Source organism: Hemicordylus capensis, chromosome 3 (assembly GCF_027244095.1).
Source record: "Hemicordylus capensis ecotype Gifberg chromosome 3, rHemCap1.1.pri, whole genome shotgun sequence".
Lineage (NCBI taxonomy): Eukaryota > Metazoa > Chordata > Lepidosauria > Squamata > Cordylidae > Hemicordylus > Hemicordylus capensis.
The window spans coordinates 151,965,730-151,990,069 of NC_069659.1; the positions used below are offsets into that span (position 1 = coordinate 151,965,730).

Genomic DNA, 24,340 nt, shown 5'->3' on the forward strand with positions numbered 1-24,340 from the left:
TGCAGTTGAAGGCATCCCCTATGGAATTCCTGCCCTTCCCAGCTCTGGAGCAATAAAGATGACATTTACAGTTCTCCAAGGCAACGAGTTTGATTTCTGGAGTGCCCCAATGGCTTAGGTAATATGTAGTCATTTGCCACTTGTGGGAGACCACTGTTCTGAGACTGAGAGCATCTGCCAGGGTTTTTCTCTGACCCTGAATGTGGATCACAGATACAGTAGTTCTATGTGATGTGATATGGCCTAGCCCCAGATTAGAAGAGTTAGAGCCAAAAGAGATCACGAACCTGTTCCTCCTTGCTGATTCAGATATGACTTGGTGGTGGTAGTGGTGTTTGTTTGTATCTGCATATGGTAGCTCTGAACATGTGGAAGTGCTTTGAAGACTGCCAGCAATTAGAGGAAGACTGCCAGCAATTAGACCCTTGGTGCCTTGAAGACTGCCAGCAATTAGAGGAAGCTTATGTGATGTTTGGCTTTGGAGGGGGACCAGTGCCCACTCAGCTTAAATTTGGAGTAGTGGGATCCCCATCCAGATTCTGATGCATCTGTCATTGTCTTCTGAGGGAGATGGAACACAAATGGCATTCTCTGTTGGAGGTTGGGGCAGCATGTCCACCAGCTCAGGGAGCAAGCGAATCATGCTGGGCAAGATCAGGCATTTCGACTATAATTCCCAGTGGGGATTGAAATTGTCCAGAAACCAACATTGTATCATATGCATCCTCAGTACTGCATGGAGAAGCACAGCTGTGGTTGAAGATATTAGACCTAGCAGTCCTTGAAGAGTTCTTGAGGGCTGGTCTACCTGCTGATCCTAATTGGTAGACCAGCTCTCCCTGGAAAAGGGTGCCATTTTGAGGCCTGTTTTCCCAGCAAAACGGGCCTCAAAATTCTGTTCTAATTGTCCAAATCAATTTGGGTCAAGTTGGGGGTTATTATCCTGGACCCTGAATCAAGCCCTCTATTTTGAGGGTGATACAATTTGGGGTCAAATCTGCAAATCATCCCCCATTCAACCTGATTTGATTTGCACACCTCTAGCCCACATAGGGCACTGCCGCCATCTAATTTCTGTGTCTCACCACTGGGGATGGTGCCTAAACTAGCTCATGAGGAATACAGATAAATCACCCATCTTACCCAAAAGGTGCTTCAGTTAATGACATTACAGTCCCAAAGCTTTTCTTTCTGAAGCATGTGTCAATCTGATTCAGCAGTGGCTGTGGTAAGGAGCATGAGCTGTGGGACTTTTGGCCACATGTGATACAAAATCTGCTTCAGGTTTTTTCCTGGGCACTTGGTTTCAATCTGTTGGAACTTGGTTTTGAATAAAGTTTTTATTTTGATAAAGTACTCCTAGTGCTTGAGGATTTTAGTTTGTCCTTGGGATAGTACTTAAGTTAGGTGGGGTCACTGGATGGTCACCCATTATCTAAGTGATTTTCTGTTTGCAGGTAAGGTGGACTCAAGGGACTGTAATACTACCTTGATGGTTTTCAGGGGTTGACTGTGCATTTGGGCATCCTGTATTTTGAAGGTTGAAATAAAACATATGTTCTGCTAGCAAATGTTGACACAACACAGTCACCGCAAAAATTGCAAATACACAGCTTTAAAAAAATAATTTTTATTAAAGAAGAGTGCAGAAAATACATTTTAAAAGTTTTCTGTATAATGGAAATGACACAGATCATTTTTGGGAAGACTGAATCAGTGTAACTGAAGTATAAGCATTAAAATTGTGTGCTTAACAAAACAGCAAATCTTGAGACACATCACAATCTGCCTTATGTGCCACATGGATTTTTCTTTCAATTTTTCAAAAAAATACAAAAGTTTTATCTGGGATCCAAATCAATGAGGATTCTCATGACTACAAGATGAATTTATTAGTAAAATTTGTATCTCATCCTTCCTATTAGAAAGAAGCAGAGAACAGCATTTTTTCAACACAATACCTCTGTGAGGTGAGATGGAGGCCTGGTTGAGTTATTTCATGAAACTGTGACAAATAACTGTTATTAGTCTAGGAAATCTTTGCTCAATTCTGCTTTGACTTTTCCTTTCTTTCTGCCATTTATTGGCTTAGGCAACAATGGGATGGGTTAAAACTTCCACCCTCGCCCTATCAACCAGAATCCAACTATCTCACAAAAGCATCTTACAGTGATAGTTAACACAGAGGTCTGGCCTCCCACAGAGTGTGATTGCTTGGGAAAGAGGGAGAGGAAAGCTTCTCTCTGATCACCTCCATCCTTGGGTATCCACAGGCATGTTGAGAAATGAGGTTTGGGGAGGGGGGTGTTGGATTTTTTTTCCCAGGGAGAGAGTGAGAAGGGAGGGAAATGGCAAAATCTTCCCTAGTCTCCTGCACCAGCAACCACAGACTCACTCTAGAGGTGCAATTCAGAACTAGGAGAACGAAACAATTGTCTGCTTCCATTCTGACATCAGGAAGGGACCAGAGGCAGTGTGATGCTGCTAAATGAGGCAGAAGCACTCTGCCCATTTGCAAACTATAAGCTTAGGGCAGATTTATTTGGCTCTTTTGAAATACTGAAGTCAACAGAAAGGGACACACAGACATGCACACTAGCAATTATTTTATTACAGAAGAGGTAAATTTATTTACCTTTTTTAAAAAAGGTAGAAAAGAGCAAATTATTTAAGTTTGCCTACCAAATATGTTTACATCCTTATTCCTGTATTCTGCCCACCACAATGACCATGTAAAATCAACTTTTGTGAAAAGGAGAGCCAGGAGGGAAGGCAAGTGAAGACTCCACATAAATACCAGCTCCTGAAATCAGTTGTGTCTTCTGCTGAGTCCCGATTATGCTCCATGTGTAGAAGGGTTGTCAAGTTGAGTATTTTCAATGTTAGCTGTGCACATGGTGCTACAATGACACCTAGAGATGAAAAGATCAGATAGTTAATATATCTAAGGTAGGAAAGGTACATGTGTATTCAGTGGAGAGGAGATGCAAGTGTAAAGATTGCATCCTGATCCAGATAAGTAAGCAGTCCCAAACACATAACCATAAATATTGATTGAGTAAATCACCAATTCATGTATATTGAAAAATAAGCTTTTAGAAAAGAATAGACAGCAGAGAGCACATGACGGTTCATCACAATTTGATCAGTTCCTCCAAGAGCTAATTTATTTATGGAATTTTTACCCCTTCAAGCAAACTTCCCCAGTTACTGGTCTATTAAGACTGCAGAGAAAATAAATTAAAAGTTCATAGCTCTTGATATCAACAAGTTTTCCTGCCAGAGTTGTATCCAAAATACTGTTCTTGGCCTCTCATTGCTAGTAAATGCGGCTATGCAACAAATTACCTTGGCTTCTTAGCTGTTTTCTCAAAGTAATGTACTACCTCCAGCATTTCCCATGTTAAGAGAAAACTGAACATTTAAACTAATATGAAAATGATCAGAAATCCAATCGTCAATGTGAAATATCAACAGAAGATATATTTTTAGATAGTAATTCACGCTGAAAACAGAATTAATCACATTGGTTATATTCTAGAGAGAAAACCAGAAGATTTTGTACTTTTCATCTTGCATGTTTGCAGTGCTATAGTACCTTCAAAATTAGGAGAAAGTTGCAACTGAGTATTTGAAACACCACAAGGTCCAGATCTAACACCAAACTATGGTTTAGCACTAGGTGAACAAGCTTGCGCTCCTTTCCCACTTAACTGCTGTGATGCCCCCCATTTGAGGTAAACCAGGCCTGCTCAAGGCCCCTCAGCTGTTTTTGAACTACAACTTACATAATCCCCAGCCACAGTGGCCAATAGCCTGGGATTATGGGAATTGTAGGCCAACATCTGCAGTAGGGCCGAAGTTGAGCAGCCCTGACTGGTAAACCCTGCTTTGCCACTGCATCAGAACTGACAAACTATGCCTTGCACTTTCCCTTGGAAACCAGGACTTGATCCTGGTGTGCAGGACGAACACAAACCAGTATGCTAGATTGGATGTGCAGCAAGTAAGGGAGGAAGATGTGCAAGAGCCCAAGGTTCATTTATGTAACATTAAACCATGGCTTGGCATGGAGTCTCAACTGTGCCTTCTGCTCCTGGTCTGGTCACCATCACCTGTGAGATGGTGGCCAGCCCGTTCTGAATGGGATAGTGCTCCCTCTGAATGATCACTTTCACAGCCAGGGGCTGCTTTCAGAACAGACTATGCACTGGAAGGCAAAGTAGTCTCTGTGGTATGGAATACTCTTCTCCTGTTAAGGCTGCTGTGCCAGCTGCAGCTCCTCCTAGACAACAATATTTTGGCCACAATCATCCATGCATTGGTAACATCCTGATTGGACTACTACAAAACATTGTTCACGGGCCTTCCTTTGAAGACGGTTTGGAAATTACAATTAGTGCAAAATACAGCTGCTAGATTATTAATGGGGACTGAACACATGGAACACATCTTGCCAGTTTTGGAAAAGTGAAAGTGGCTCCTATTTGTTTCTGAGCACAAGTGAAAGCATTGGTTTTAATCTTTAAACCTCTATACGGCTGGAACCTAAAACATCTATATGGCATGAACCTGAAACCAGTGAACTTGCCTGGGTGTTAAAATTGTCCTCAAAAGCCCTTTTCTGAGTCTCACAACATGAGAATGGGGGTGAATGCTCACCAGAAATAGTTGTTCTCATCTCAGGAATTCCCCATCTCAGGAATTTCCTCACCAGAGAGCACCTTGTATTCTTTTCAATACCAGGGGAAACTATTTGTCAAGGCATTTTAGAGAAGTTGTTTTTAATCATATTAGTACACTGGTATTTTTCCAGTGTGTTGCTCTGTTTTCCATTACCGAAAGCTTTGGCCAACAAGTTTTCCAATGAAAATAAAACTGCTACATTCATGCATTAATGAATAAATGAAAGAGTTCCTTCTGTATTGTTTGGCCCTATGCCATAACAACATTTATAAGAAGAAGAGCCACGTGTTAAACAGAGTCAATGGGAAGTAGGTCCTGGTCATTCCCACAACATGAAAATTGGACCCAAGTTTTTGTTTCTAGACCACAAGGTTGGGACTTGGTACCAGGCCTTGGTCGCTTCATACCAATCAGTGTTCCAATTTTTTTCATCAGTGAGCAGAATTAGTTTTGTTCTGGGCAGAACAAAATATGCGTTTTCATATGCCAGTGCCACTATAGATGCAACACACATATCTAAATAATATAATAGTATATAAATGGTGATGGTGATGATGATGGCGGCACACAAGCAGCACTTAATGGCACAACATTAAAACCAGATATTGCAATTAATGTTAACCAAAACAGTCAAATATGCAGCAGGATAGTGCTAAAACCAGCAGAAAGCAACACCAAATTATCCATGATATACTGCTATGTGTATTGTTTTGTGTGCTTATGTCAGATCAAGCAGTAAAACATTTGTTGTAACCTTTTCTAGAAAGACTGTTGAAGGATTGCACACAATTTTAAAAAATTAAACAAATTAGTTTTAATGTTTAAAAATAAATCAAAGAAAGTGGGGTGTGTGTGTGTGGCGGGGGGCGGGTGTCTTGAGCATCACAGAACAAGGAGGTGGTACAGTAGGAAAAACACCAGCTCTCTGCCATACAGAAATCTGGGAAGTTTATATAATAAGAATTGCTTTTTAAATGGTTTTTTTTTTTTAATTGAGTATTGGATGCTGGTGTGATGCCGTGGAAAGAATACACGATCTGGGACCTGTATGCCAAATCTGAAATGAAAGGGCATTTTGCCTTTTTGAAAGTCTAAGCATTTACCCAAATTAAAGAAACTGGAAAAGCAAACAGTAGTAAAAATGCTTTTAATTTTTCTTAAGTAGGGAAGGTAAATTAGTTATTTCTTTTAATATATAAAGACGTGCTTTCAACAAATCTTAACACATAAGGAAAATATCCCCACTCTAACTTCCTTGTGGAGTTCCCTTCCCAGAGAGGGAAGAGCTGGTCTTGTGGTAGCAAGCATGACTTGTCCCCATAGCTAAGCAGGGTCTGCCCGGGTTGCATCTGAATGGGAGACTTGATGTGTAAGCACTGGAAGATATTCCCCTCAGGGGATGAAGCCGCTCTGGGAAGAGCAGAAGGTTTCAAGTTCCCTCCCTGGCTTTTCCAAGATAGGGCTGAGAGAGATTCCTGCCTGCAACATTGGAGAAGCCACTGCCAGTCTGTGAAGACAATACTGAGCTAGATAGACCAATGGTCTGACTCAGTATATGGCAGTTTCCTATGTCCCTATGTCCTAGAGCCATTTCCATTTACAGTTTTCTCACTGTAGCACCTCCTTGTTCTTTGAGGAGCCAGCCAGATCAAGAAACAAAGCCATGTCTTCTATCAAAGGAACTCCTACCTCAGCCTTTTGGGGTTCTTTGAGAGGGATTGAAAAAGTCAAGTCAGTCAGAAAGCAATGAATGAATTTCTCAGTGCCACGCTGTCCTCCTTTCTCCCCTAGCCCTCTGCCCAACTATTTTCCCTTATTGCCTCTCAGTAGCCTCTTGCCCCACAGTCTCACTCTCACAATGCATGTTACAGCAAGAAGGGGACCACAGGGATTACCACACCATGAGGATTACCAGTCAGTTCGGAATCAGGCACATTAGCAGCAGCTTTTGTCTCTGTGTTTGCGCTTTTAAACCTTGCTTTTGCACAATCTAGAATTGTAGCTGGCTGGCTCTTCCCTGGCCATTCTCCTGCTTTAGCAGGAGCCTATTGTATAATGGCGACGGGAACACATGCATGCACCCTGATGCCATTCTTAAGGCAAGAGCGGGGGAAACAGCTTTCCAGCTTGAAAGAGGGAGCTGATTTTCTCAGTCTTGCTGTGGCAAGAGCCGTGGGGTGGGAAGCAGTGTTCTGGCTTTTTAACAAAAAGTCTTTCCATGGTTTCCTTCCCTACAAAATCTTCAATGCAAAATAATACAAAATACAATGCAAAATAAATAAATAAATAAATAAATAAATAATATCCCCCAGTGAGGCACTACCTTGGCGTGGTTGTGGGGCTTGTGTGCTCTGAGCTATGCCAGAGGTCCAACCATACTGGATAGGTCTCACCAGAGGAGCCAGATGAAGAGTGCCTCTCCCAACGACAATATGGTGAGACGTAACTTTAATAAATCTATACCGGATTGGTCGTCGCCCGGGTCAACAAGGACCGTGCCAGGTGCTGGAGTCCCTGGACATCTGGTGGCAAGTGGGCAACAGGACTCAGGATCTTCAGTTGAGCAACCGGGGCTGGAGACTGCAAGGTTACTGGAAGAAACATCGCTTAACCGAAAAAAATATACGAAAAACACCAACAAGGAAATAATGATCTGCTATTACAAGTCTAGTCCAACTAGAAGAGGTTGTTTAAAAAGAACGTACCAAATTTGGAAAGAGAAGCATCCAGATACAGAAATAACAGAACAAAGGCTAGCAGACCAGAGAAGATTCATAATAAGAAATAAAGTATTCACATGAGTTGAGCTGGAAGAACTGCAAAGAGCAACACAGGCTCAAGATATGGAAGAAGAATTACCACCAACTGAAGAAGTTGCTCAGGCGCAGGTGGAGGAGGTGTTGGAAATCGAGGATGCCACTGTTGCTGAACTGTTTCAAAATCAAAACCAGGCAACCTCCCCTTTGCCTTCACCTCAAAAACCCGAATGCCGTTTAAAAGAAAAGCAACAAGAACTAAAGCAAAAAATAACTGAGCACATGAACCAAACAACCACCAGGGTCCGACTTCCAGCGCTAAAAGCAGTTGCCAAAAAAGAACTTGCTCAGGCATTAAAAGATGACAATGCTGCACTTGCAGAAATAACAACCAATAATTTGCAAGAAACAAACCAACTAATGTACAGTGCAGCAACAATAACAACACAAGAGCTTGGATATAAGATCAGTGGACCTGTCAAAAAAGAAAGTAGTACATCACCTAAATGGAAGATTAGATTAGAAAATAAAATCGCCAGGCTTAGATCAAATGCTAGTAAATTGAAAGATATGAAAGATAAGAAGCTGAAGAATGAAAACACCAAACAGTATCTGATCCAAAAATACTACCTAGATTCAAGGAAAATTAGAGAAGGCCTGGAAATAATAAAGCAGCAAATAACAGCAATGTCAAAGAAGATTAGCAGATACGAAGCCAGAACTACACAACACAGGCAGAATCTCCAATTCCAGTCGGATCGGAGACGTTTCTACCAAAGCATAGAAGGAGAAACTGAAGGAAACGTAGAAACACCAAATAAAGAAGAAACAGTGCAATTCTGAGGGAAATTATGGGACAATCCAATAGATTATAATAAAAAAGCAGGCCTGGGTGAAAGAGGTCGAAAAATGTAACCAACAAATGCAAGACCTAATAATAACACCAGAATTAATAAGTGAAAGAGCAAAAAAAATTAAAAACTGGACTGCGCCAGGCAACAATGAACTGCTTGGTTTTTGGCTTAAACACCTAACAAGCCTTCATAAACAACTATCAAAACACTTCTATCACATTTTGCAAGGAGGTGATATTGAACAATGGCTAACAACCAGGAAAACTCATCTCATCATGAAAGACCCAGCAAAAGGTGCACTTCCAAGTAATTATAGACCGATAACCTGCCTGCCAACCATGTTCCAATTATTAACTGGAATAATAGCAGATGAAGTGATGCAACACTTATTAACTAACAAACAGCTTCCAGTTGAACAGAAAGGAAATTCTCCGAACACCAGAGGCACAAAAGACCAGCTGCTGATTGACAAAATGATTTTAGAAAATTGCAAGAGAAGAAAAACAAATCTAAGTGTTGCATGGATTGACTACAAGAAAGCCTTCGACTCATTGCCTCACACATGGATACGAAAATGTTTAGAAACAACTGGTGTCAGCAAAAACATTCAGATATTTATTTAAAAAGCAATGAGCATGTGGAGTACACAGTTAACAATCAATGGTGAGACATTTGGACAGGTTAGCATTAGAAGAGGTATTTTCCAAGGGGACTCACTATCCCCTCTGTTGTTTGTAATCGCCATGACCCCACTTTCACAAATACTAAACAAAACAGGCCTCGGATACCAAACATCTAAAACATCCAGTAAAATCAACCATCTGCTGTACATGGACGATGTGAAGTTGTATGGAAAGTCCCAGTCAGAAATCGAATCACTGCTAAACACTGTCCGTATATACAGTAGCGATATAGCAATGGAATTTGGACTAGACACGTGTGCTGCATTAATAATGAACAGAGGGAAAATAAGAAAAACAGAAGGAATAGAACTGCCCAATGGAAGCAAGATCAAGAACCTGGAAGAGAAAGAACCTTACAGATACTTGGGCATTCTCCAGGCTGATAACATTGCACACACTGAAGTTAAAAGAAAAATTGGAAGTGAATACATCAGGAGAGTTAGAAAAATCCTAATGTCCCAGCTCAATGGCGGGAACACCATACAAGCCATAAACACCTGGGCTATACCGGTTATCAGATACAATGCAGGAATAAAAGACTGGACCCAGGCAGAGCTAGACACACTAGATCGTAAGACCAGGAAAATAATGACTATCAATCATGCTCTGCACCCCCACAGTGATGTCGATAGGCTATACCTCCCTTGCAGCTCAGGTGGAAGAGTAATGCTGCAAGTCCATCAAAGAGTAGAGGAGGAGAAAAGAGGCCCTGAAGAATATATAAAGGACAGTGAAGAAGATGAACTTCAAATGGTCAATAACGCGAAACTATTCAACACCAATGAAACAAAGCAGGCCTACAAGAAAGAACAAGTCAAGAACTGAGCAGAACAATGGAAAAATAAGCCCCTACCTGGTCAATATTTGCACAATATAAGTGGAAAATCAGACATCACCAAGACCTGGCAATGGCTTAAGAATGGCAACTTGAAGAAAGAAACAGAGGGTTTAATACTAGCTGCACAAGAACAGGCACTAAGAATAAATGCAATAAGAACAAAAGTTGAAAAGTCAACAACAAACAGCAAGTGTTGCCTCTGTAAAGAAGCAGATGAAACAGTGGACCACCTAATCAGCTGTTGTAAAAAGATCGCACAGACTGACTACAAACAAAGGCATGACAAGGTAGCAGGGATGATACACTGGAACATCTGCAAAAAAATACAAGCTACCTGTAGCCAAAAATTGGTGGAACCATAAAATTGAAAAAGTTGAAGAAAATGAAGATGTAAAAATATTATGGGACTTCCGACTACAAACAGACAAACATCTGCCACACAATGCACCAGATATAACTGTAGTCGAGAAGAAAGAAAAACAAGTGAAAATAATCGACATAGCAATACCAGGGGTTAGCAGAATAGAAGAAAAAGAAATAGAAAAAATCATGAAATACAAAGATCTACAAATTGAAATTGAAAGGCTGTGGCAGAAGAAGACCAAAATAATCCCAGTGGTAATTGGCGCCGTAGGTGCAGTTCCAAAAGACCTTGAAGAGCACCTCAACACCATAGGGGCCACCGAAATCACCATCAGCCAATTACAAAAAGCAACTTTACTGGGAACAGCCTAGATTCTGCAACGATATCTATAATAACAGCAGCAACATTGATAATAAAATTCTGGCATCCCAGGTCCTTGGAAAGGACTCGATGTCTGGATAAAACAAACCAGTCAATAACACCTATCTGACTATGTAAACAAGAAATAATAATAACAATAATGCAAAAGGCAAAAGTTCCAGAGTCATAGAGCCTCCCCCCCCCGCCCTTTCTCTCTCATCACACACGACTCATCACCCTTTCAAATGGATGCAAGCAGCTCCGTTTGTGCTTTGGCAATAGAGATCTGGGAATGGAATGGACCTGTCCCTTTCTCGAGGGCAGAGTAAATTTTTAGTGCTGAAGAACAGCGGCAAACACTTCCTGCCTCCTAGTCACACCATATTGCTGGCCTTTCCATACATGAGTTTAAGAACAATGACTGACATTCTGACTGAAGAAGCAGGGAGACAACGGAAGCTGCACCCTTGCAGTGGGAAGCTGCTGCTAATACAGCCAGAGCCTTCCACCACAACCACAGCATGCACTCATTGGAGGAGGAGCCATTTTTACTGATCCTCTCCACATATATGCTCTGAAACTTCCAAAAATACGTCCTTGAGGACTGCATGACTCTAAGATTCCTTTAGAAGGGTACTTCTAAAGGCATGGAAGATCAGCAAAAATTACTCCTCCCAGGCATGCATGCTATGGTAGAGGGGAAAGCTCTGTTCCTGGTTCAAACTGCATTAGTCAGGACAGCAGCCAGTGATTTTAAGAAATTGATACCACCACTATAAATTGCTGGGGTTTGATCTATGATCTTGGGACCTGATTGCTAGGAGAGAACACACTACTTATCCAACATAAAATGGTGGAAATATTGCTGCCCGCCCCCTGCTCTGCTCATCCCAATGTCCAGCCATGTATCTAATTGAAACACAGGGTAGAGTTTACCAAATACTTTCTTCCCCAACCAAGTTTCATTATCTAAAGAAGGAAAGGAACAACTTGGGGTGCTAGAATGGTTAAATAAGAGAAAAAGAGAAGTTAAAGGAACAAAAGGGAAATGATGAATGGAGAAAAGGTACCACTGGAAAGTTGTTGAAGGGATGGGAAAATGGATCAAGCAAGAAGAAAGATGAGAATAAAAAAACAAACAATCCAAAAAACCAAAAACCCAGGGCACATCCATTAAGTCTTGTTCCATTTAAGTGAAAAGGACAAAGATTTGTATGTTTAAGTTACTGGTGCTATTGACCAAAGCGCTATTTCAAGTAGGAACCATTATAGCAATTTTCCAATACTTAACACACAGAAAATGTTTTCTGATATCATCTTGAAGAGGAATATTTCATAAAATTAGAACAAGAGTTATTTAAAGGTAGTTACATTATGAGTATTTAGCTTATCTTTATTGCTGAATTTTGGCAAACTACTCTCCTATGGCTACAAAGAGCTAAAATGAAGAATGCTAAAAAAAGGATAGGCAAGAAAACAGTTTTAGTCTCTCATGCGTCCTAGCAAGATGAAAGTTCACATTTTCCATTTAAAATGATTTACTCAGCACTTGAAAATTAGTGTTTGCATAATCCTATGATCTATATAGTGGTGACTGCTCCAGATCAATCCTGATTGGTGAGCTCCATGAAGGTGAAACTGCCACTGGCAGCTGCACAGAAATCAAAGAGGGAGGGGAACTGCCATGTAAGAAAAGCTCTGCTGGATCAGGCCAAAGGCCCATCTGGAAAGCCCACAAGCAGGGAAGAGAGTACCCGCCCCTCCACTTTTGTCTTTAGGCACCAAGGGTGCTGCAGACCTGTTGACTAGAGTAAACCAGGTGAGTGCTGCTGATGCCAGAAGGGGCAATTGTCCAGTTAGCAACTTAGTATTTGAAAGGTTCTGACAGTGCATCCCATCTTCTGGTACCAAAAGGTAAGGATGGTAATACCCTTATTGTAGGGCTATCAGCAGCTTTGCCTCAGGAACTATCTCACCAGTCATCAATAATCTCACCATTGTACAGGATAAATATAGTGGGATTTGAAGCAATTGGACCAATCTTCTAGTAAGTTTGATATGAAACATCAAGAAAGTACAAACATGTTCTATGGCTTATGCAGAAATATCAAAAGCAAAGTATTTGTACAGTGAGAATGTCAAACATTGGGAGCAGTTGGCTAGGTTAGGAAGTCAAGACTGTGACCATTCGGGGATTATGGAAAGAACACAGAACTGTAACAGCTATGGAACCTCTCCCTGAAGACTTAACTATCTTTTCCCTTAGTGGCGGTGATGCTTCTGTGTTTGTTTCCTTCCTCAGTGACACACTTTGAAAAGGCAGATGACATACATTGGTCCAGTAGAACTTACTAATGAGCATTAATAATTTTTTCCTGAATGTCTTCTTGATCATGACACAATAACTAGCCATGCATTTTCTAAACAGAAGTGCAATCGCTTACCAGGTAAGAACACTCAGCAAAATGCAAGCATCTACAATCGCATTATCATTCTCAAAGCTGAGTAGATTTCACCTCTCATGAAATCAGTTTTGAAATTAGGCATTTGTAAGAATACGCATATTTTGGAGTGAGACACAAACATTCATGCATTAGATTAGGAAGGCCCAAGAGAGGGGGAAATGACTTAAGATGAACTGATAAGGACAAGAAAATGAATTTGGTTTCACTTATGTAGATGGAGTGCCCTCTAGCCTTCAACAGAAAAAGTGTATGTATAGTGTTATCAGCCTTAATTTGTGTTTACATCATTCTCAGAACTGGCTGAAACATTTTTGCATTTCCTGCAACAGAAAGGAAGCTTTCCCCTAGATCTGCAAGAACTAGCAAAGCAGGACTCTGTCTCAAGATCAGGTGTTTTAGCACCTACATCCTTACTAGAGAAGGTGTGCATTTGCAAATAATAAAGACTTTCCATTAGGAGAAATATGACATTCAGGAATAGTTGATATCAAAATACACACATGGAACAAATACTGAATTCATTAACATTGTTACCATTCCATCTATCTGTTCAATCTCCATCAATCATATCCAAGTGAAGGATTTTAGATTTCTTCAGAGGTCATGTCAACAGAGATTAGCTTGTTGACTTTGAACAATTTAATTTTTCCATACCTATCAATAAAGGACTTCACAAAACACAAAAATGTATATTACATCCCTAAGATTCAGCTTAAAATATCAGCTTCACTTTGGAGATAGTTCCTGCTACTTTCAATAAAATCACATTAGATTTGGTCACATTTCTTGTGAGGAAATATAGCCTAATCCGGAGGAGTAGGCTAGGACTATAGAAGAGCGATTTTGTCATAGCCAGCATGGCTAAATTGAAGCTAACTTTTTTTTTTTGTTGGTTGATGACCAAAATAAAAGTTTGACTGACTCAGGGCACGTTTCCTACTTGTAACTGTAGTTCTTCAAGTGGTCTTCTGTGCATTCACACTTGGGTTATGCGCCTGCACAGAGACCAAGTTCCAAAACCTTCCAAAGCTTCACCATAAAAGGAAAAAAGAGTGGGAAACATAGCTCCCTCTGTAGGATCATCCCAACCCTACCTCAGCCTAGGAGCCTGCCACAACCAAGGACCTGAGCAACCCTGATATAGGCTGCTATGGGGAGATAGGGCGGGTAGTGTGAATACACAGAAGACCACTCAAAGAGCTAGTTACAGGTAGGAAACCTGACCTCCTCCTTCATGGTCTCTGTGCATCACACTTTGGACCATTGCAAACTGTTCTTACCTAGATGGAGGGAGCAGCCCATTGGGAAACTGACTGGAGAACTGAAGTGCCAAAAACTGCCTGAGACTGGGATCATACTTCTAAACCATAATGGCGGATGAACATGGAGGAACTCAACCAGGTTGCCATCCTGAAGATCTTATCCAGCAGGACATTGTGCCAGAATACAATGGAAGCTGCCATAGCCCGAGTGGAGTGTGCCCGGATGGGGCAAGGCAGTGGCTTCTTTGCCAGCTGGTACGTCAGAGCTATGGCCTCTGATACCCATGCAGAGCGCCTCTGGGCAGAGATGGGCATTACCTTGGAGGGGCCGGCTTAGTTAACAAACAGTCGGTTAGATTTTCAGAACAGCTTGATTCTGTTTATGTAGAACACCAGTGCTCTGCATACATCCAGTGTGTGGTACACCCTGTCCCTTTCCAAGACTGGGGTCAAGGAAAAAGACAGGTAATTGTAGTTCTTGAGGCAAATGGGACTCCAACACCACTTTGGGCAAGAACATAAGGTTCTTAGAACTAAGTCCCAAGAGAACAACAAATGAGGGCTATTAGGCAACAAATTTTGCAAACCCTTTATAAACTTTTAAACTACTGGGTTGGAGAAGAGACTCGCAACCTTGTGGTTTGCAGTTATAACTGCTAAGTGCATCTTAATGGAGAGGCATGCGTTTGCCGCATCTCTTGGAGAGCTAAGAGGCATTCCAAGATGGTGGGCACTGGTGCCACCTCTGGAGAGAGGCCCTTGCCTGTGGCATGAATGCAAAGTCTTTTCCATTTCTCCGCGTAACATTTTCTGATAGATGGTTTCTTTGAGGCATCTAGTACTCTTTGGATAGGATCACTAAAGTCTACTTCCCTTGTATTCTCCAGATTGTCAGGTGTACGGACTTCAGATCCTAGTGTAATCTGTGGCCATGGTCCAATATCAGGAGTTGGGGGTGAGAGTTAAGTGAAGGTAGGTATGGTTGGCCAGATGCAATAGGATGGCAAACCACGGTAGTCTCTGCCACTATGGGAACATCAGGATATGCGCCTTGTCTCTTTCCAGTTTCTTGATGACTCTTGGAATTAAGAGAATCAGCAGGAATGCATAGAGCAGTTTCTGTCCCCAGAGGAGGAAAAAGGAATTAATCAAGGAACAAGGATCGGACCCCACTCTGCTGAAGAAGCATATGCCCTTTGTATAGGCTGCCATGGGGAAAAGATGTATGGTGTGTGTTCCCCATCTGTTGAATGACTTGGTCAATGCTCTTTGTTCCATGATTGCCCACTCATGGGATCGGGTGCTTTGATGGCTGAGCGAGTATGCCAGGGTGTTGGATATCTGCAGGGCAAGCAGAACCAGGGTTCAAGAGGCTGTGCTGCCTTGTTGATTCTGGTAGGGCTTGGCTGTCATATTGTCTGTGAGGTTTAGCATGGGTCTGTCCCTCATCCATGAACACTCTCAGTGCATGAAAGATCACTGGCAGCCTATGGTAGTTGATGTGCCTTCTTGCCTCTCTGCATGACCAGAGTCCCACAGCTGTGAAACTCTTCAAGTGGGCTCCCCCATCTAACTTTGAAGCGTCTGTTGTTATGCTAAGCGATGGGGAGGGTTGGTGGAAGGGAACTCCCCTTGACAGTCCTCTGTCCACCATCGCACAGCCGTATGTATCCCTAGTAGTGGCATAAGGATAACCCCTTGGCGCTGGTGATGAGGCTTGAAATTGTCCAGAAACCATGCTTGCAGTAGGTGCATGTGGAAATGCGCTAGTGGAATGACTGCAGTGGTAGAAGCCATCAATCCTAGCAGTCTCTGTACAAAGCACGACGTGTGCCTTTGATGTTTGCAGAATGTGTGTGCCGCCTCTGTGAGATTGGTTATCCTGTGGGGAAGCAAGCTAAGTTTTCCCTCTTGTGGAGGCTAGTAGGATTCTAAGAAACTCTAGGGATCACATAGGCATAAGTGTTGACTTTCTGTAATGTACTTCCAATCCCAGAGAATTCAGCAATTGAAGGGTGATTTTGACATGATGCATGAGGTGCTGATGGGAGGAGCCTACCAGCAACCAGTCATCTATAAAAGGGAAGACTGTCACTCCCCAAAGTTGAAGATGCACTGCTACCACCACCATGCACTTTGTAAAAACCCGAGGGACTGACGCTAGCCCAAAAGGAAAGACCTTGTATTGGTAAGTATGGTCCATTCGGAATCAGATATTTGCGATGAGAAGTTGCAATGGATAGATGAAGGTATGCATGTCTGGTGGGAGCATGGGGAGACACAAAAAGAATATGATCATGTAGGCTGGAACATGACATTTGGTATTTTTAAAAAAGAAGGACTTCATGTATGAACACACACACCCCACCTAGAAACTGAAGAGGAAAAAGTAGTCATATTCTTGAAGCCTGGGAATAACCTCTCCCCTCCCTCCCTCCCATAGAGACTCATAGCACTTCTTAATCAGGATTTAAAATCTTGTCATATATTTTAGTTAATCATTTACATTTTGTATTATATAGACACACATGAAAGACCAAACAGGATTTATTAAAGGTAGGTGTTTATTTTGTAATATTAATGTAATTTCAAAATAACAAGGGAAACAGGGATGTTACTCTTTTCAGGTGCAGAAAAAGCCGATGATTGGATTGACTAGCCCATCTTTGTCAAGTTCTGCAAGAGTTACAAATGAGGAGTTATGTTTATGTATTGGATAAAAGCAATGTATAACTACACTAAAGCTGAGGCTTCTCTAAATGGACAACCAAGAGAGAAGCTTAATTTGGGCCAAGAAACTTAACAGGGGTGTCCTCTTTCTCTCCTTTTCTGAACCTTTTATAGAGCTGTTAGCAATGGTCTTAATGTATTTATATATAGTCTTCCATTACCTCATTCTGAGGGATATACAGTCCCTCATTATTTTTAATTTGCCATTAAAAATGGCAAAAATGTGTTTATACTTTTAATAGGAGAAAAGCCTCTTTTAATCGCAACAATTTTGTTTAGACATATTAAAGCAGGGGATCTTGAACTTGGATCCCCAGATCTTTTTCTAGTGAGTCTTGATATATTTTTATTCATTCATTCATATATACTGCCCTTCCTGAAGTGGCTCAGGGAGATTTACATTAAAATCAAACACTCACAATTAAACAATTAAAATCACAACACATTTCAAGCAGATTAAAACACATTTCAACCACATTTAACCAGATCCTCTTACATCCACTGAGAATGCATTAAAATTAAAACTAAAACTAGATATTAAAAATTAGGCTAAAAAGATGGGTCTTTAAGGCTCTCCTGAAGGCCTCCACGGAAGATAAATCCTCTTATATCCATAGGGAGTGTGTTTCACAACCCAAGGGAGACAGCTGAGAAGGCCCGATCCCAGGTTGCCATCAGATGAACTGGTGTCACCCTCCTGATGATCTTAATGAGTTGTGGAGATCTTGTAGGGAAAGGAGCTCTCTCAGGTAACCTGGACCAATGCCATTCAGAGCTTTAAAGGTAATAAAAACAGGTTGCTTACCTGTAACTATTGAACTTTAAGTGATTTGTAGACATTCATCATCCTGGGTTCTGCACCTGTGCATGACTTCACAGGTGGAATACTCAAGCTCCTCGTGGTACTCTAAGCGCGTTGGACACTTAGTGCGACTGTTTATTTGGCAGTTAGAGCACAGATTCCCTTGGTTCCTGGACAACCGCCATGCTAGACAACCATGCTGTAACTCAGAGTAACAACATACAACACAACAGGTAAGAAACACTCATGACTTACTGCTAAGGGGAGCCTGAGAGGGTCTTGTGAATGTCTACAGATCACTTAAAGAACAACAATTACAGGTAAGCAATCTGTCTTTAACATGATCCATAGTCCATTCATACTTGTGTGTGATTAGCAAGCTTACTCAGGATGGTGGGAGCAGTAAGTTACTGCAATACCCTTTTTGAAGACACTCCTTCAATACCCTTTTTGAAGACACTCCTTCAAAAATCGGCAGCTATAGCAGAGCAAACCTCCAACATGTAACGTTTTACAAAAGGTAGGTTGGAGGACCATGCGCTGCTGGGTGAATAACCTGAATCTATATCCTGGGAAAATGGGCAGCACAGGCTGCATACACCCTATAGAATGGGCCTTCACAGTATGTGGGGGTTCAACCCCTTGTACCTTATAGGCCATTGATATAAGCTCTACCGATCAATGAGATTGGTTTCCCCAACAGACGCCCCTTGTATGCTATGAACAAAGATTTGGTTTTTCCAACAGGCTTTGTTCTTTCTAGGTAGAACAACAGTGCTCTCATAACATCCAAAGTATGCAAAGCACATTCCAAAGGAGAGCTGGGATCTTGAAACAAAGTCAGGAGCATCACTATTCAGATGAAAATCCAAAAACAACCGTTGGTAAAAAGAGTGCATCCATACACATAACCACTTTGTTTGAGAAGTATTGAGTGTAGGGGACATCAGCCTGTAAGGCCACTAACTCACTGACCCTTCCTACTATCGTTATGGCAGCTAATAAGGCAGTCTTAAGAGTCACGTGCTTCAAAGGTGCTGTTGCCATTGGCTGAATGGTTTATCTGTCAAAGTGGAAAGCATCAAGGACAAACTCCACTGCTCCATAGGTTGACTGGAGGATAGAGATTGTTCAAGCCCCTCAGAAAACATGTACAATCAGGGTGTGAGAAGGTAGTTTTGCCATTCCAGCCAGCATGTTTCAAAGAGATAGCAGCTAGGTGAACCTTTATGGATAGGTTCGCTAGTCTAGATTGTTTCAGTGAGTCAAACACAGAAGGATCTGTTTAACAGAAGCATCATTCGGACTGAAGCCCTTGGAGAAAACATAGATCACGAATTTCTTCCACTTGCAGGCATAAGGGAGGGGGATAGGCCACTATGGGCCGAGCTCACCAGTTGCCAAGAGGTTGAGCTGGAGCACAGTGGTGGGTCGAGGGAGCTCACCCCTCCTGTATTCACCCCCTTCTGTCCCTTATCCGCTCTGGAGGTGGTGGAGGCATGGGCTTGCAGAGCTCTGGCACTGACTATTCCAGCAGAGACGGTCAACTGAGTGGAGGTCCGGAGCAGGTGTCTTTTTCATGGCTCACGACCTTGCTCATGGATGGAATGGCAGGTAAAGGGGCAGCAGGTGAATCCATTGCTACCGCAGCAGTACCCATGCTGCTCACCGGGGCTGGGAACGAGGTTGAAGTCTGGCCCACACCACCCAAGCCGGTCCATCCGCATTGTGCTGCCATGCAATGGATCTCACAGCCTGAAGGCGGGAGATCCAGCACAGCATTTTCTTGGGTGTCTTCCTGGCCTGGTGAAGGCCCATCTGGGACTGCTGCAGTTGGATTTGCGCAGGAAGACCGGATTAGTTAGAGGGAGGCCGGTCTGGTTTTTCCCTTATGGTAGAAGAATGTTCCAAATCCATTGCGATTGCTCCATGGCAAGGAAAGGGTGGAGCACAAAAACAAACAGAAGAGAGATAAAGGGGGAAAGGAAAAATGAAGTGTTTTCTATTAAGATTGAGCAAACAGGCTTCTTAACTAATTAGCATAGTTCTGCCTTCGAGTCACAAGGAGAAGATAAGCCACACTGAGATGTCCTTGGAGCCAGCAGCAGAGAACTACACTTTTTCTTAGTTTTCTTGTGCCCAATGGAGGCAGAGGATCCCAACACCTCTGTAGAGCACTTAAAAGACATGAGCCTCTGACGTCAAGGCAGTGCCCGAAGCCAAAGGCTTAGGCTGGCCTGACAGTGGCAGCGGCTTCAACAATGATGAAGACAATGTAGATTAGGGGGATTTCAGCATCAGTGTAGCAGGTCGAAGAGCCTGCTCGTATGGAGCAGCTCCAAGTTGAAATGCCATGCTCCTCTGAGTTTGCCGGGAAAGAGATAGGGATGTGCACGAACCTGTTCGGCCTTCTATTCTGGAAGCGCCATGCAAGCATTGCAGGTGCACACACGTGTGAAGTGTGTATAGCAGTGACCGGTGTGCATAGCACCGGTCACTGAAACAACGGGGCGGCAACGAGGTACACTACCACCTCGTGGGAATATTTCTACACAGAGCACCAGAGGGGGAAGTGTGGTGGGGTGGGGTAAGTGCACCCTCCCCTGTACTTAAAGCCACCCCTACGCCACCACCGGCTTGAAGGAAGCCAGATCCATGCACATCCCTAGAAAGAGACAAAAAGATCTTACAAGTTGTAGTATTATGGTCTTTCCGCAAACATAACCCTCACAAATTGTGGCGATCTGTAGATGGGAGTTTTGCATCACAATCTGAACATCTTTTGAGCATTTGGTCCATCAGGACAAAATGGATAGTCTAAAACATAATGGGTTACCCAAAAATCCATCCAAAAGCAATAAACAGGTCCAAATCAAACGGCAAGAGATTGGTCCTAAAACAGTCCCAAATGCACTCCAAATAACCAGAAATGACACTTGTCTTGCAGAACTGAGTCCGGCGAAGTGAATGCTAAGCTGGTCGGAAAGGAAATGAGGGAGTTGGCACTCGAATTGCCAAATAAACAGCCGTGCTAAGCATGTGACATGCTTAGAGTGCCATGAGGAGCTTGAGTATTCCACCTGCTAAAGATCCAGCACTTTGTACTTTGCCCAGAAACATAATGGTAGCCAGTGCAGAAAAAGCAGGCAAAATGTGGTCTCTCCAGGATACCCCCAAGACCAATCTGGCTGCTGCATTTTGAACTAACTAAAGTTTACGAACTATGTACAAAGGCAGCCCTACATAGAGTGCATTGCAGTAGTCCAACCTGGAGGTTGGTGCACCACTGGTGGCTGGTGCACCACTGTTTCTAGGTCATTCTCCTCAAGGAACATGTGGAGTTGTCAAAACAATCACAGCTGTTAAAAGGTGCTTCTGGCTTAAGCCTCAACCTAAGGTATCAGGCTGAGACCTGGGTCCAAGAGCACTCCCAAGCTAGTTACACTCTTTCTGGGGAAGTGTAACTTCATCCAGAACAGGAAGTTCTATTCCATCTTGCAGACTACAACTGCCAACAATGAGCACCTCCGTCTTGCTTGGATTCAGCTTCAGTTTATTATCCCTCATCCAGCCCATTACTGCCTGTAGTATTAGCATTTAAGGGGCTAATGCCATTTCCTGATATTGAAGACAAGGAGAAATAGATTTGGGTGTCATAGCATGTTGATAACACCCTGCACCAAATCCCCTGATGACCCCACCCAATGGTTTCATGTAGATGTTAAAAAGCATTGGTAACAGAATGGAGCCCTGAGGAACTCTGTATAACAGCGCCTGTTTAGAAGAGCAACTGTCGCCACTCACCACCAGCTGAAATCTATCTGAAACATAGGAGCAGAACCATTGTAAAACAGTGCCTCCTATCCCCATATCCCTCAGGCAATCCAGAAGGATACCATGGTCGATGGTATTGGAAGCTGCTGAGGAATACAAATAACCAGAAGAGTCACACTCCCTCTGTCAATTCCCTGGCGAAGGTCATCTATCAGGCTGACCAAAGCCTTCTCAACCCCATAGCCCAACCTAAAGCCAGTTTGAAATGGGTTTAGACAATCAGTTTCCTCCAAGACTGCTGGAGCTGGTCAGCCACCATCCTCTCAGTCATCTTATCCAACCATGGGAGGTTGGATACTGGCCTGTAATGATCCATCACTAGGGGATCCAGAGCAGGCTTCTTGCAAAGAAGTCTAACCATTGCCTCCTTCAAACAAGGTGGCATCCTTGTCTCCCTTAGTGAGTGAATTAATGATATCAACTAGGCTCCAACAACCTCCCTGCAAGATGAAATCAGCTATGTCGGGCAAAAATCCAAATAACAGATGGTAGGCCGTACCACTCCAAGCAGCCTGTCCACATCCTTCAGGAGTCAAACAAAAACTGACCCAATCTCCCTAACCAACCCTGCAAAAATATTGGAGTTCAGATCAGCCCGAATGATCTGAGAGAGATTTTATCTGCAAACAACTCATTAAGTGTGTCACAATGAAACACTGTTTCCAGAAACAGATTTGAAACAGAAGGGGCTTGAATTAAACCCCTAACAATCCGGAATAGCTCTGCTGGACAAGAATTTGCAGGCGCAGTAGGCACAGAATAAAATCGCTTCCTTGCTGCAAATATTGCCACAGCATAGGTCTTCAAATGAGCTTTATGCTGTGTCCTATCGAATTAAAGATGAGTCCTCCTTTATTTGCGCTCCAGTTGTCTACCTTGCTGCTTCAGCTCCCATAGTTCCACTAGGACATCAACAGAATCACCAGCAGAACCAACTCAAAAACCCTCCAAGGCCCTTTGGAATCCTACTGAATCCAACAGCCTTCCTGGGCAGACCATTCTAACAGGTGCACCACTATTGCAGGGGTCAGACATGACTGTGAGACCAACCTTAACCAGGAAGTGGTCCATCCATGACAAAGGGGAAACTACAGGAGATCCTACCCAAGGAACACCTCCCTGTTCTGAGCAAAAGATGAAATCCAGTGTGTGACCAGCAACATGCGTAGGTCCTAGGAATAATTGGGGTAGGCCCATAGTTGTCATGGCTGCTATGAACTCCTGAGAGGCACCAGACAAGCCAGTCCCAAAGTGGACATTGAAACCATCCAGCACCAAAAGCCTGGGCAACTCTAACACCAATTCAGCGACCAGCTCTGTCAGCTCAGTTATCAAGTGCTAGGCAATGGGGTGGACAGTACACCAGCAGAATCCCAAATTTATCCAAACCTAAAGTACACACACGCAATGTAAGTCAATTCTCTCAGAGGGATCCTGGTAAGGGAGATGCTAATCTTATTGACCACAGCCACTCCAACCTCGCCACCCTGCCCACTTCCCCAAACCTGCTCAGCAACAGAGTACACTGGGGGGAGAAGTTGGGCACAGGACCTCTAGTCTCCCCTAATTAGGTCTCAGTTATACTAGCCAGGCCTGTTCTTTCCTTCATGATCAAATCATGGATGAGTTTGATCTTATTTTTGAATTGACTTTACAAATGAGCATGGTTAGGTTCAGTGGGGAGTTGGAACTACTCCCTGAGACACGAGAGCTGACAGGGTAGCCGGAAGGGAAAACAGTAATTCAATTACTGGATTCCCTTCCTCTATAACAGCATGCTGGCCTGCCAATGCCCAATCCTCTATTCCCCACCACTGAAATAGCTGGTCCAATCTCATCAAACATGCCCCTTGCTCCATCCTTAACAAGAGCGCCCAGACATAGCCCTGTAAGCAGCCTGGCACAAAACACTAAAACAAAATAACCAACATAAACTACAACTACAACTGGAGGACCTTGAACATAACTTCCCCTCAGACCCACACTGACGGTCCAGCACCAAAGACCCACTCCCTTTGGCGGCCCGCCTACCAGTGCCCATGCCAGCTCCTGCTCCTCTGATGTTCCTCTGTCCTTTTATGCCAAACGGGGAGCACTCTACCTCTCATGTGGACCCTGGAGATTGGGTGATGAAACTGGCCCCCACAGCTGCAGCTCGTCAGGGCAAACAGGACAGAGGCTCAGGCTGGCAGAAAGAATTTCCAGCAAGTCTTCTCTGCTTGTTATGTCTGAAGGGAGGAAGTAAGGCAGGCTTGGCAAATTTCTTGGTTCAGGCCAGGTAAATTCAGATGGAGAAAAGAGTTCCGGGCCTCTCAGCTGGCCCCCCAACTATAGCTTTAATGTCAATGTTGACATATTCAAGTCTAGGGAGATCCTTCAAGGAATAAATTATTCAAAGAAGTGCAAGCTTTGCTTTATAATGGAATAATATGGTTTACAGTAATATTCAGCTTTATGCATGAATCGGATTACAATTGAATCTGATATTTTGACATTTGTAGATTGTAAACAAAGTTTAAAAATTAGGAAGGACTTCAATGATGGTTTTTAAAGTCTGAGTTATCTACATTAATACAGCTCTTTTAAGAGTGGAGAAGTTACAATGGCAAGAGCAATGAACAAAATGTGGATGATGCAGCATCACCCACATTTTGTTTGTTGCTCTTGCCATTGCAACTTTTGAGAAGTCTGAGTTCTTCTAAGATT

General features: G+C 42.8%; 1 protein-coding gene and 1 long non-coding RNA gene across 4 annotated transcripts in view; one reads left to right on the forward strand and one right to left on the reverse strand.

Annotated features, from left to right (window-relative positions):
* Positions 1 to 1,614: 1,614 nt before the first annotated feature.
* The window catches only part of RBM26 (RNA binding motif protein 26), a 142,049-nt gene continuing 119,323 nt past the window's right edge, over positions 1,615 to 24,340 (reverse strand). For all 3 annotated transcript variants that reach the window (XR_008318745.1, XR_008318746.1, XR_008318747.1), the window contains one exon: positions 1,615 to 2,912. The gene's annotated coding sequence lies outside the window, so the exon portion shown is untranslated. The remainder of the gene's footprint in view (positions 2,913 to 24,340) is intronic.
* Positions 14,160 to 16,958, forward strand: LOC128349334 (uncharacterized). Its single transcript, XR_008318750.1, has 3 exons — positions 14,160 to 14,523; positions 15,156 to 15,240; positions 16,265 to 16,958. It is a non-coding gene; the product is annotated as an uncharacterized LOC128349334 (long non-coding RNA).